At 43.9% G+C, this 12,447-nt stretch overlaps 1 protein-coding gene across 1 annotated transcript in view; it reads right to left on the reverse strand.

The window, feature by feature from the left end:
• Window positions 1–2,954: 2,954 nt before the first annotated feature.
• Window positions 2,955–12,447, reverse strand: part of INO80C (INO80 complex subunit C) — a 475,763-nt gene continuing 466,270 nt past the window's right edge. Inside the window, exon 7 of the transcript XR_011278543.1 lies at window positions 2,955–3,843. The gene's annotated coding sequence lies outside the window, so the exon portion shown is untranslated. The remainder of the gene's footprint in view (window positions 3,844–12,447) is intronic.

Here is a 12,447-nt window from a genome sequence, read left to right on the forward strand (position 1 = left end):
CTCTTAAAGCAAGAGGAAAAAAAAGGAAATAATTTTCAGATCACCATTTCACTAGTTAAAGGACAACATAAGAGACTGTGCTTGCTACTACAATATAAGCTCAACAGTCATGCGTTACTATGCCCAAATGTATTTTAAAAAGTGGTTGCATACACTTATTTATGAACAATAATGCACCACATTATAAGAAAAACGACTCATTTTTTTAAGTTACCTCTTGGGTATTCGAGTGAGGCAGTGAAGAACAGCCTCCCTTTGCGACATTATTTTATCCCCTTTAGGTTTATTGGTCCATCATTGTCCATGGTGGATTTGTATGGTGTAGATCTATATATGCAGGGGTACATTTCTTCCATCCGATGCACATACCTCTCCTTTCCTCCCATGGATACCCGCTGGAAGGTGAATAGCGTAAGCAGGTTCCGAAGTCAATAGATATTGATGAATCCTTGTCTCTATCAATGCTAAATACGCGAGGAACGGGAAGAACATTAGTTTGATGGAAGCAGTAAACGCTGAGAATACTTAAGAATCTGCTTCAAGGAACAGTCTATCAGCAAAAGATCTGATTGCAATTGGACTGTTCGAAATACAAAGGCTTTTGCTAAATTGCGTTGGAATATTATGAAGAGTCCCATCTATCGGAGGCGGCAAGACAATCAGGGCCTCAGCCTTTTGCAAAGAAAGCTTCGACTTCGACTGTGCTCTAAAACGGAAGACCACCTCTCAGGCAGGAGTTATGAGAGGCAATATGGTCATCGATTTTAATGAACATCCCCCTTAAATAGCCTCCCGAGACAACAGCCAGGCAATGATGAGGCCCTGAAGGACCATCTGAGACGAATGCGTGTATAAAACAGCGCCGCTCCTTTATTTCAGAGAGTTATTTATTTATTTTTTTAAAAAAACAATATGTAATGGAACACGGTTTCATGCACGCAGAGTCCCAGCTCTTACCGAATAGACAGTGACACAGCGGACAAGCCTGCATGGGACTTTAGACAGGCTGTCTTGGCCAGGCTGCCTGCCACAAGTAAGGACCTTTCTGTACTTTTTGTTGTATAAAATGCACTTTTTAGACTTTGTGTATTTTTTTTAAGCTGCTTAGTTAGGGATAGTTCTAAGAGTAGGGACAGTTAGGTTTTAATATTTGTGTGCATTTGAACACCCTTTTCATACAAATTCTAAAAGAAACTGCTGGTGTACTGCAGCGGCTTTGTCCCATCAGTCCCAGTGCCAAAGCTGAGGATGTAACATCTTAATACTAAAGGAACAGTACAGCAGCAACATTGTTGTCATTGTTTTGCCACCTGTTATTTTGCTAAAAGTGTCATAACCTAGTGGTTTATTTCTTTGGGGGATTGGGGCCCTTCACTTACTTCCCGCCTTTCCTTTTCCTGACTTTTATATCCCTTTTCAACATGGCACCACCCAGGGTGTTCAACGAGCTACATGTAGCAGGGGGTTGCTGGAGACAGGTAAAGGGGGTGAGTTAAGGGTGCTCAATGCATATATGTATATATTTCATATTGTCTGCTCACACCCGTCTCTTGCCTTGGCTAGGATGCCTACACACCATAGCCTGTTATTTTTTGGCCGTCTAGTAAAAATGAGATCCTGACTTCGAATCAGCAGGGCCTCCAAAATTCTATATGCCTTAACAAAAATGTCTGGTGCTATAGAACTACAACTCCCATCAGTCACTTGCCCTGTTCTATATGTGTTTCAGTGATAAAATCTGATACTGGCAAGAAGAAATACCAGGGAGATCGAAGGCATTCAATGTGCTCTGCCACACGCATAACACAACTTGCCCGAGTGTTGTTCCATACAGATTGAGCAGATATAAAGTGAATAGAATGCCTCCTTCACCTCTATATACTCTTCAGAGATTTGGTATAGCAGCGGAAGCGTGCATATAATACTATTGTAATTACCAAACTAAAAGGAATGTTCAAACAAAGTTCTATAAAAAATATACTTACTCAAGCACAGGTAACAATCTCAAAAACAATGAACGCCCACCTCCATAAGGAAAAGGCACAGCTAATGCACGCAGGGAGATATACTGCACAAGGGAAATATAGGAAAAACTATGAAACGAAACATACGAATGGTTTCTTTTGAAATGTCATTGATAAGGTAGGCAATATGGTCCTAACCAGTAAAAGTGAAGAGAATCAGAGGGCCTAGAAATGCCCGAGAAAGGGCACCTGGTTCACAAGTTAACTACTGTCGTCCCAGAAGCAGGTTGAACAGCGTCCAGGCGTTTTCTCATTTCTTCTCTGGGTAGAAGAAGCTTACCATGCCGGCTATTCACCCAGATGCTGCAAGCTGGCTAAAAAAAGAAGCTCCATCTGTAAAGCTTTAAACTGGCATCTCAATGGTGGTCCAGAAAGTTCAACGAGGGGAAGCAGGGATTTGGTGGGCAAGAGCTAGCAGGTACATGAAGCATCGGTGTCGTAAAGTCAGTCCAGTGTTGGCCCGTCAGGCTCTAAAAAGTGTCATGAATGCAGTTGATGAAATCTCAAGTAACAGCAAAGCCAGGAGCAATGCCCTCAGACTTTAACAGGAACTGGGGTCCAGAACAGGAGAATTCTCACTTTTTTCAAATATCACATACCTACTCCAGATGAATGAGATCTCCCTTCAGCTGCTTTGATTCCACCTGAAGAAGGTTCCCGCATGTATCAGGGGACCGAAACTTGTCAGGGTTTTGCTTGCATTGAACTTGGTGTGCGCAACCCAAACATTGCAACAGATATGTGCCCCTTGTATACTGTTGCATTTCATGTTTCGTAATGGCAAATATATGTATGTTTTCATGTAAACATGTACAAGCGTGGATTCTTTACATCCTCTGCGCACCAGCGATGTTGTTTACTTTGCCAAGGAGATATTTGTGTCTTGTTAATTTATCTTTGTAAAAGTTAAAAAAAATGTAAACCAACCAGTTAAAGGTGTATTTTTTTTATTTTCTTTTTTAATAAACTTGGGGTCGTTTTGCGACATGGTACAGTATATGCAAGGTCTTGAAAAGAAGGGCTCCCTTTGTCTATATGGCACAATTACCCGGAATGCCCTCGATTCAAAATGATCCAGGTTCACTTTATTTTGTCTAATAGAACCTTCGGGCACTTCACCTGTTCTCCACGGCTTACGCTGGATTTCATAAACTCGGGGCATCAGCTTGCCATACACGCATCCTCCAGTAGCTATAGCTTGCCTTCTGCGGGGCTTTCCATGAGTAGGGGAGAAATAGAATCACAGCTCCCATCGGGCCTTTACTTGTCATCAGTGTTCATTCCAGATATGCGGACCCTCCCCGCTGGCGTCCCGTCTCCTCTCCTGGACCTTTTCGCAAGCTCCCCACCTGTTCTACTTCGTCAAACAGTTGGGGGTTTCTGTTTGGCACTGCTATATCACCCAACCCCCACTGCTTTTAGGGCACTTGCCTTTCTGCGCCACAGCGACGATTCTGCGAGGCCGCTCCCAACCAGTTCTATGCTTTGGTGTTTCTCTCCTCCTGGACTCATGCGGCTCAGCTGTGACCCTCTCTCTGTGAGATTCCTCGCCTCTGGCTCTCTTCTCCGGTGGTTTAGGTTCGCCCGGGCTCCAGCAGCTCTGTAATGTAGTTTTTCGCCCACAAGGCTTCTTTTCACTCGGGCAGCTTCTCTGCTCCTGGGAGCCAATGGATCAGTTTGCACCATTTCATCAGCGTGCTCTCGTTAACTGCTGCCGGCAGCCTCGCTTAACACTGATTCTTCTTACTACTTCTTCACCACACGCACCTTCATCTAGACACGATGCTGCTTTAATGTCCGCAGAGTAACGTCTTGGCCACTAAAAAAAACAAGACAACAGCTGGAAAATTGTGTGAGTACCTGAGCATCTGGTAGCTGTGTATGACAAAGGCCTATAAACAAGCCACCACTGTTAGCTTTGCCAATCGTTGCTGTTAACATGATGTCAGATGCAAGGATGTACATGGTGCTTATACAGACATTTCTATTACAATAGTAGCGTATTTATAAATACAATAAGGTGATTAACTCTCCAAAGACCTTTTTGAGATGAAACTCACCATCTATGTTATGGTTCTGAAAAAAGCAAGAAAAAACATTCGCCCGACCATGTCACAGTAGAATAGGACATTTCAGCAAAAAAGCCACACATGCACAGCGCCACCTACAGGCCATCACTGAAACTTTACACACAGACCAGAGCAACACAGCAAACAATATGGGCATGCAAATTATCTGAAAAGTGTGCCATTTTTGTTTCATGAGTGCATCATTATTCTATCACAGGGCAACACTATTTGATATATATTTGATAAATAGCTTTTCCAATCCAAGACTGACAGCTCTTAAGGCTTTTAAGGCTCCAACTCTTAGTAACCTCTTAGTAACAGTTACGATTTGCTGCAGCAGAATGTAGAAGCTTATGGGTGAATCCCACCAAGCGTCCAGAGTCCCTGTGGAGAACAGGACTCTGTGCACCTGATGGGCTACGCCCTCGGGAAACCCTCTTGGGGAATAAAACCAGATGTTCAGACTGAGGCAAGTAGACATAGCAATCCAGTAGAGGTTTGATGGAATTTGTAGTCCACGGTTGACTGTAAATTGCAATGAGTCCAAAAGCAGAAGATCTTAGTGAATAATTAAGAGCAATTGCAAGGGACGAGGAAGAACGGACAGAAAAAGGAAAGTAGGAAGGCAGTGTTTGGAAGAAGCCACGCTGAAGAGACAGAATAGAGCCGAGCTAGTTAGCCATGTGGAGTAAGAAAGAGATAGGGCGGAGCAGGGCAAAGCTAGAAGGAGGCAGCACAAAGTTAATAGGGAAACTACACAGAGCTTGTACGTGGCTTCACTAAGTTAATGTGGAAGCAAGGAACAACCGTCTCAGACGTAAAACGATATTACGTTGAGCTGGAGCAAGGGACGACTGTTTATTAACGGCAGAGTTCGTTAAGCCTGAAGCAATAACATAACAACGCATCGCACCAATCTGATCCCAGGTAGAAGTTGTTGTTGGGAAAACATCTGATGCCAAACAATAGAATGCCCATAGGACATAAGAAACAGAATGTAGCAGTCACCGTCTTGAGTGAAGTCTATGATGGTGTGGAAGGCACTTTCTCCATTTCCTCCAAAAGGAGTGAGCTGTATGTTTCCTAACATTATGCCCCCCCCCACCCCACTCCCGTTTAGTCAGAAGTCCAGTTTTCCAAGTGTGTATATGATGGAAACGCTCTACAAAGTTAGGGGCATGAAAAGGATAGGCTGGTTCCCATGTGCGATCATAAGGGTCATAACCCTTCCAATCAATGAGATATTGCAATCTGCCTGTAAAGTACCGAGAATCACAGATTGCAGATACCTCACATTCCATTCCATCATCAGTAGGAGGTGGTTCCTTAAGTTGTTTTTTCTGGGAACGGTCTGCTACATGAGCCTTGAGTTGCGAACCATGAAAGACCGGATATATCCTTTTCCATGAAGAAGGTAGTTGTAACTGATAGCTTACTGCACCCACTGCCTTCAATACCTTAAAAGGACCAAAGTATTTAGGAGATAATTTAGAAGGAATCAGTCTCTCGGGTAAATATCGAGATAACCATACCAGTTCTCCCGTTTTGCAAGTAGGTTCTTGTGTCCTTCTTTTTGTCAGTATAGAATTTAAACTTTGCTCTAGCTTCGTCCAAGGCTTGAAGGGCTGTGGCATGTCCTGTATGAATGTTTGTTACCAGTTCGTCGACTGAAGGCACTTTGGAGGATGGAGGCACAACAGTGGGTATGATTAAAGGATGATAGCCGTAGGTATAGAAGAATGGGCTTTTGCCAGTGGCAGTGTGAACAGAATTGTTGTAGGTGAATGGTTGTCTTGTGCTGCTGAGTTGAAACATTGTAGATAAGGTTCCAGTGTTTGGTTCAGTCTAGTCTGTCCATTGGATTGCGGGTGGAATCCAGACATGAGATCTCTTTGTATACCCAATGCCTTACACAAATACTTCCAAAAGGAAAGGTGCATTGAGGACCACGTTAAATAAGATTATCCTGGGAAGACACCGCAACCTGAAAATAGTATGTAAAAAACAGGCTGTCATTTGGGCAGCATTTGGTATTTTAACCATAGCGTTGAAATGCACCATTTTGGTCATAGAATCAATGGTTACCACAATTGTGGTGTTGTCGGAGGAAGGCAGCAAGTCCCCGATAAAATCAGTGGAGATGTGCTCCCACGGTTGTGATGGTGGAGATAGTTGGACTAGCTTCCGTATTGGAGCCTTAGGGGGATTCTTTGTCTGAAGACATGTCATACAGGAAGATCTGTAATCCTCTAAGTCAGTTGTAACCCTTGTCCACCAAATGTATTGGGTAATAAGTTCTTGTATGCTATGTATTCCTCTGTGTCCAGCGGTTTTATGGTCATGGCAAAGTCACAGAATTTCTTGTTGCAAGAGAGAAGTTAGAATATATAACTGATGTCCGTGAAACAAGAGACCATCCTCTGCTTTTAAGTTGTAGGTGATTACATCATGTCTAGCAGATTCTGACAATGTTTGACTTTGTCTCTTAATGGATTGCAAGAGGTCAGTGACAAAGAAAAGTTTGGGGAAACATCCTTTCAGGAATGTATTTGTCAGTTTCTTCTCCTGTACTCCTGGATAACGCATCCACCAATTGGTTGACAGAACCGGGAATGTATGTGAATCGAATAACAAAAGAAAAAAGAAAATAGGCCCATCTATCTTGAAGACTGTTTTCACATTCAAAGTTTTGTAAGACTGAGATTTGGATGGTCCGTACCATGATGGGGTGTTGTGAACCAAGCAATAAATGACTCCATTCTTGACAGGCTCTTTTGATAGCCAAAAGCTATTTTCCTAAAACAGTGTAGTTGCTTTCAAGTGATGATAAAGTCTTAGACATATATCTATAGGGTGTTCGATTCCTGAAGTAGACACATGTTTAAGAACCTTACGATTCGCTGACTTCGAGGCATCTGTTTCTAGAATAAAGGGTTTTCTTTGGTCTGGTAGTTTGAGATTGGGTGCTGATGAAACGGCTCTTTTGAAAAGGTCAAAGCTTTCTTGAGCACTTTGGTCCAAACATATTTTTGACCTTTTTTTAGCAAGTTTGTGAGAGGTTTGATCTGATAGTAAAAGTTAGGAATTAATTTCCTGTAAAAATTAGCAAATCCTATAAAACGTAGACTCTCCTTGATGTTTTGTGGTATCTTCCAATGTAGAATAGCCTTAACTTTGGAGGGGTCCATTGCTGCACCATCCGCAGATATAATTAATCCCAGATACGGTATTGAAGACTGGTGAAAAGAGCATTTTTTGATGTTAGCAAACATTTGGTGTTGTCTTAGACGTTGTAACACTTCTGCAAAGTGGTGTTGAGGTTCTTCTAAAGACGTATAATAGATGCCAACTAGGTAAACAACCAGAGAATGTAACAAGAGGTCCGAAGAAATATGGTCTACGAATCTCTGGAAGACAGAAGGAGCGTTCACCAAGCCAAAAAGCACTACGGGATACTCGTAGAGACCGAATGGCGTACAAAACTATGTCTTCCATTCATCTCCTTTACGGGTCCTTACCAAAGGTTAAGTGCCCCTGAGATACAATTTAGAAAAGATAGAAGCACCCTTCACAGCTTCCAGAATGTCCTGAATAAGGGTCAAAGAGTACAGATCTTTGATGGTGGTCTTGTTTAGGCCTTTGTAGTCTATACACAGTCATAATTCTTTACAATCCTTCTTGGGAATGAACAATTAGCACAAACCTGATGGTGATTTGGTTCCGCAGTGAGACTAATGTAAATTGGTCTGTAAATATATACGGAGTGCATCCTTCTCTAGCTCAGACAACATGTACATACTGCCAAAAGGGACCTTTGTATTAAGTAGCAATTCAATAGCACAGTCTTCTCGATGTGGGGGTAATTCCTTGAATTTATCGATAGAGAACACATCAAGATATTCATGATAACATTGTGGCAATAGATGTAGATTAGAGATGGTTGTACTGGCAGGCTTCTGCTTTTCTGTTTGTGTATCATGTAAGCCGACTGCTCTCTGTTGAAGACAAAACTGCAAACAATGTTCGGATCCCAAAAATTAGTGCCTGCAGTCCAGTTTATAAACTGATTGTGCTTCCTTAGCCATGGCTGTCTAAATATCACTAGATAATGAGCTGCTATTATTAGATCAAAGCTTAGCTGTTCCGTATGCGAAGCAATGGACATGGATGCAGTGGAAGTTTGTTTGCTGATTGATTTGGAAGTTTATGGAGTACCATCCATACCTTCAAAAGGTGGACATACATCCTTCTTGATTCGGGGAATACAGTTTTGTTTAGCCCACTCATCATCCATAAAGCATCCAGCTGCACCACATTCAATAAAAGTAGGTATAGCTGTCAATGTCTTGTCGGAAAAAGACAGGGATACCTGTAGGACCACCATATTATTTGGTTTGTGGATGCAATATAGGGAACCTTTTAGAGGAGGCCCATCCGTAGTTCCCTTCACGGATGGGTATAGGCGTTTCCCAGACACTGTAGAGGAGTGAGTGGGCAGTCTTTGAGAAAATGCATCTTGGACCCACAGTACAAACTTCTGCGGTTTCGTTCCTCTGCTGTTATTGGTCCACAAACTGTTCCTAATTGCATAGGTTCACCTTCTTCCACATGTTTTAGTACCATGGGATGTTCTGCATGAGGTGTTTCAGAGACTCAAAAAGGTTTTTTTCTTTTCTTGGCTTCTTTCCTGAAATCATGTACTCCAGTTGTAGCAAAGTAAACATTTCTGCTAAATTGTGAGGACACGGTATCCTGGATACCTCATCTTTAAGGTCTTCATTTAACCCTCTGCGGAATTTAGTGAGTTATGCATCATCAGGCCAAGCTGTTCCCGATGCCAGTTGTTTGAACTGGGTTATATAGTTTAGAATGTTCATGTTGTCTTGTCTTAAATTCAGTAGATTTTCTTGAGAAGAGACCACTAGTTCTCTTCGACCAAACATAGCCTGTGCCATATCGGCAGCCAATAAAGGATTGTTGGTGGTTACCAGAGGTGTTGACCAAGCAAGGGCATTTCCAGACATGTTGAAATCATAAAGCTAATTTTGGAGCGATTTGATGAAAAAAATGCTGGCTCTAAGGTGAACTGCGCTAAACATGCATCGACAAACTCTTTCAGCCTCTTTGGATTTCCATCGTATTTACCTGCACCAGAGGCCCGGGTGGTTATTTTGACCAAGGTTGTCAGACTTGTTCTCTTAAGATTGTGTTTTCAGTCTTTAAATTCTGTACTTCCGTGTTCAAAGATTGGACTGCTGCACTTGTTGGTCCATCTTTGGCGTTGCTATCTCTTAGTAACCCCTTAGCAACAGTTACTCACGATTTGTTGCAGTAGAATGTAGAAGCTTATAGGTGAACCCCACCAGGTGTCCACAGTCCCTGTGGAGAACAGGACTCTGCACTTAATGGGCAACAACCTCTGGAAACCATCTTGGGGAATAAAACCCGATGTTCAGCTGTTCAGACTGAGGTAAGAAAGAAATAGCAGTCCAATAGAGGTATGATGGAACGTGTAGTTCGAAGTTGTAGTCCAAGGCTGAATGTAAATTGCAATGAGTCCAAAAGCACAAGGTCTTCTTGATACTGGAATCCTAATGAAGAGCAAGGGACAAGGAAGAACGGAAAGAAAAAGTCAAGTACAAAGACAGTGTTTGGAAGAAGCGGTGCTGAAGAGACAGAATAGAGCAGAGCTAGTTAGCCGCGTGGAGTAAGAAAGACAGGGGGGGAGCTGAGCAAAGCTAGAAGGAGGCAGCACAGAGTTAATAGGGAAGCTGCACAAAGCTTGTACAAGACTGCGCTAAGTTAATGGAGAAGCTGTGTGGAAGCAAGGAACAACCGCCTCAGATGTAAAACCAAATTATGTTGAGCTGGACCAAGGAGTGCCTGTGAATTAACAACAGAGTTTGTTAAGCATGAAGCAATAACATAGCAACGCACCAACCTGATCGCGGGTAGAAGTAGCTGTTAGGAAAACGTCAGAAGCCAAACACTGTTCACAGGACATAAACAGCATGTAGCGTGAAGTGGAGGTACCAGCGACAGTGCCTGCATGGCCATCAACCTCTTTCCAGCCACCACAAAGTGAGTCACTCACTTTCCACCTACCCGCCCAGAGTTTGATCTGCTAGACCCTAGTAACCGGGGGCTGCAGTGGATGAGATGGATACAGGATTTTAAGGTCAAAGTAGGAGCAATGGGGCTCATGGATGAAGAAATAAAAAAAGAACATACTATCACTAGAGGGGAGTTCCGCAGTAAGACATTTTGGACGATACACACAGACAGCTTCGTTTAACAACCTGAAAGAGACACTATCGAATTCCTACGCACCCCACACAAACGTGGACTATGAGACACACATATTCGACATGACACACCAAGAAAAAGGTGAAACGCTGGATAATTTTGTCATGAGACTGCATATCAAAATAAAACATTACGAGTTCCACAGGTACTCAAACAATGAGGCGCTGCGCTCTCAGGTCACTGCAATGTGTGAATCCCAGGCCTTCCAAAAGAAACTACTGCAGAAGTAGAGGTCCCTTGAGGAAATACTAGCATCAGCCCGCATGGAAATCACCATAGACCAACAAATAGACAACATGAACAAGGTGACAATACAACCCCAACAAAAAAGCAGACAAAGTGAACAAGTTAACCCTGTCAGCTAACCCACATGTTTCAAATGTGGATACGAATACCCCCATGATGGAGTGTGTGCCCTGTTCTGGGTCAAAGAGGTACAGCTTGAGGTGAAGTCCATTTCCGGGCCGTCTGCAAGAACCCATCCCAGCCAAGGCAAGGGAAAGGATCACCAAAGGGGAGACTGAAGTTCTCGTGGGAAGGTTCACATGGCGCAGGGACCAGTAGTGAGTCAAGGAAGCTTAGAACAAGGGACTACAAGAGCAGTAGATCTCCCACCCACAGAGAAGGGTGGTTGCCAGACGGGCGTGGATAGCGGTGGTCCAAGAGACATGTTCGATACATTAAGGTATGGTCGCCATCTGGCAGTGAAAACTCATAATAAACAGATGATCAGAGGAAGAAACAAGTTACTTACCTGTAACTATTGTTCTCCAGCATGGGTCTGGCGTGGATTCACATGCTCATGAATATTCCCCGTCGTCAGGATGTGAATCCTCGGTAAAAAAAAAAAAGCTCACACTTATAAACTGTCTTTCTCCTTTAAACCAATCACTGCCCTCTGGGTCATACTGCCCCCACCAATGACAGCCCTCTCCCTAAGCCCCTCCTGTGGCAGCCATCTTCAGATTTGGTAAGCATGTAGAGTGGCAGTATGACCAAGAGCCGCGGAGGTGCCAGAGGGAGGGTTAGCATGTGAATCCATGCCAGACCCACGCTGATGAAAAATAGTTACAGGTAAGTAATTTGTTGCACGTAGCTGCCCTGCAGATGTCTAGCAGAGGCACACCAGGCAGGAACGCCATAGTTGCAGCCATTGCTCTGGTGGAATGTCCTCTTGGACAGCCCGGCAGCGGTCGGTTCGCCAACCAATGATAGTGCGTGATGCAACCGGAGAGCCACCTTGAAATGGAAGCCTTGGATAAGGGCCTTCCCATGGTTCACAGGACCAAAGTTCACAAACAGTTGAGAAGTCTTACGAAAATTCTTTGTGCGTGTCGCATAGAACTTCAAGGCACAAGCAACGTCCAGCGAGTGCAAGGCCCTTTCAGTCGGTGATAAAGGCTTCGGGGAAAAAAACAGGTAACACCAAAGGCTCGTTGAGGTGGAACTCTGATGGAACCTTCAGCATGAACGAGGGGTGCGTCTGCAGTACCACCCACGATAAGTGGAAAGTCAGGTATGGTTGCTTGGAGGATAGGGCATGGATCTCACCTACCATCCTGGCAGAGGTAATAGCCACAAGGAAAGCCATTTTTCACAAGATAAACTTGAGAGGGGCCTGATGCATAAGTTCGAAAGGAGCCCCCCCATGAGCCTCGTCAGTACCATGCTGAGTTACCATGCTGAGGCAGGAGCCTTCACCGGTGGGGAAGATTCCAAAAAGTCCTTTGAGGAACTCCTTGACTAGCCGATGAGACCACAGTGAAGACCTTCCTGGTGACCAGGTGTAGCGGGAGATAGCTGCTAGATGTACCTTGAGAGAGGTGTGCGCCAGTCCAGCCTTGGCCAAGGAGAGCAAGTATGGAAGAATCTGTGGGATAGTGACCCTCAGCGGGGTAATATTCTGAGACTGGCACCACATTGCGAAACGCTTCTACTTGTGACTGTAGCATTTCAAAGTCGACGACGCCTGACCTTCGCGAGGACCTTCCTGCAGTCCAACGGCAACTCATATCCTCCAAAATCTAGGGCTGGGTCGTTATGAAGGA

Source organism: Ambystoma mexicanum, chromosome 5q (genome assembly GCF_040938575.1).
Source record: "Ambystoma mexicanum isolate Mex_15411 chromosome 5q, UKY_AmexF1_1, whole genome shotgun sequence".
In the NCBI taxonomy this organism is placed as follows: domain Eukaryota; kingdom Metazoa; phylum Chordata; class Amphibia; order Caudata; family Ambystomatidae; genus Ambystoma; species Ambystoma mexicanum.